General features: G+C 62.8%; 1 long non-coding RNA gene across 1 annotated transcript in view; it reads right to left on the reverse strand.

The window, feature by feature from the left end:
* LOC108445695 overlaps positions 1-1,790 on the reverse strand; it is a 3,503-nt gene extending 1,713 nt beyond the window's left edge. Inside the window, exon 1 of the long non-coding RNA XR_001860648.1 lies at positions 343-1,790. This is a non-coding gene — a long non-coding RNA (uncharacterized LOC108445695). The remainder of the gene's footprint in view (positions 1-342) is intronic.
* Positions 1,791-1,796: the final 6 nt, after the last annotated feature.

Raw genomic sequence — 1,796 nt, forward strand, 5'->3', positions numbered from 1 at the left:
CCCAGCCCAGCCACAGCCCCGGCTCCGCACACGAGGGCTGAGGAAGGGCACAGCAGGGATGTCTCCATGCAGGTCGATCCTGTGGGATCGGGGAGCTGTGGAGCCGCCCCTCAGCCTCACTGGGGGAACCAGTGGTGAGGAGGAAAAGGGGAATTGGTTCCCACAGGCTTTGGAGAGGCCAAACTGGGACTGGGAGGCTCGTGCAGAGGTGACCCAGCCCCCAGGGGACAGCCCCAGGTGAGGCAGCAGGGGAGCCTTTGGCACACCCCGACCCGTGCTTCCCATCACCTCAGATGTGGGATAACGCCGTTCCTGCCGCTCCAGGTGGGAGCTGTCACTCACCCCTCCTGCCCAGGGCCAGGCTGTGTGTGAAGCACTCGCAGGTTCAGTCTCTTGGCTCCGCAGTCACCGGCAGAGATTCCTCATCCCACTGCCAGCAGCCCTGCGAGGCTTTGCAGAGCAGATCCAATCTGAGGTCAAGTTCCCACTAAAATCAAGTGGCTGGGAGGGAAAACTTCATTACTGGCAGCAGCAGCAGCAGCGGTGCTGATGTTTATTAGTCAGCAATGAACAGCAGAAGGTTTTGTTTTGCTGCATTTACAGCCAGCGCTGGGCCGTGGCTGCAGCTCCCTCCCGGCACTCCAAGGCAGCACATTTCACTTTCCTGCCCTTTTTCCTCAGTGAGCTGTGGGAAGGTGGCCACGGAGAGCTCTGGCAGCCCCTGCCCTGTTACATCCTGCCTTGGTGGCCTTTGGGATGTTGGTGGCAGCGCCCCACGCCCCTCATTGCTCACCTGCAGCCCCGTTATCCCCATCCCAGCAGAGCCCCTGGGTGCGAAAGGGGGACACATTTCAGATCCCAGCCCTGAGCAGCCAGAAGTGTCACTGCCTGGGGGGTTGCCAGGACAAAGCTGACCTGGGCGTGGGTCCTTCCCAGGCCTAGGAATTCCCAGGATTTCCATATTTCCATATCAAACCAGCGCAGAGAGGGGGTGATCCCAGCTGCAGGCTCCTGCTGGGGACTCCTGCGGGGGTGCAGCTGGGAACAGGTGTCCCCCCCTCCATCCATCGGGATTTTGGTGGCCGGGCTTGCACAGACACGGCTGGGATGGAGTCAGACACTGGCAAATCCGGGTTTGGCCTGGCTGCAGGTGAGTGCTGGGGGCTCCGCACACCCCCGTCCCCATTCCACGCCCGCTTTCCACGCAGACACCTCCTCCACGGAGTGCCCACGGCTGCACTGACGCATCACTGCGGCTGTGACACGGAGCCTCATCCCGGCGCTGCTCCCAGCCCTCCCCAGCAGCGCTTCCCCGAGCTGTGACCTGCTGCTGGTGCTTCAATTCCTGCAGAGTCAGCAGGGACCCGCTCTGCCCCGGAGCCCGGGGTCAGCCTCACTCCCCACGCCACAGCCGGGCTGTGCCTGGTGCCCAGCGAGGGGACAGGGAGGTGCCACACGGTGCCCACGAGCACCTGAACGCTGTCGCTGTTCCTCGGAGGAGCAGGAAAGAGTTAAAAGCAAACAATTGCTGACAATGCTTTGCTTTGTCTTGCAGAAAATGCCTGAGCCGTGCCCTGCACAGCCAGGAGCAGGTACCCAGCCTGGCACTGAGCCCTGTTGGGGGCTGGCAGGGGTGGCACAGCAGGATGGAATGCCCCAGGCTGGGATTTGCTGCAGGAGCTGGGCAGAGCCATGGGAAAACTTCTGCCAGGGCTGGTGCTCTCGGCTGGAGCATCGCCTGGGGGTGCGTGGCGGAGCAAGTGGGACCCCAAAGCGGGTGGCACCTCGTGGGCAAT

The sequence above is a fragment of the Corvus brachyrhynchos genome, unplaced genomic scaffold (genome assembly GCF_000691975.1).
Source record: "Corvus brachyrhynchos isolate BGI_N302 unplaced genomic scaffold, ASM69197v1 scaffold340, whole genome shotgun sequence".
NCBI lineage: Eukaryota > Metazoa > Chordata > Aves > Passeriformes > Corvidae > Corvus > Corvus brachyrhynchos.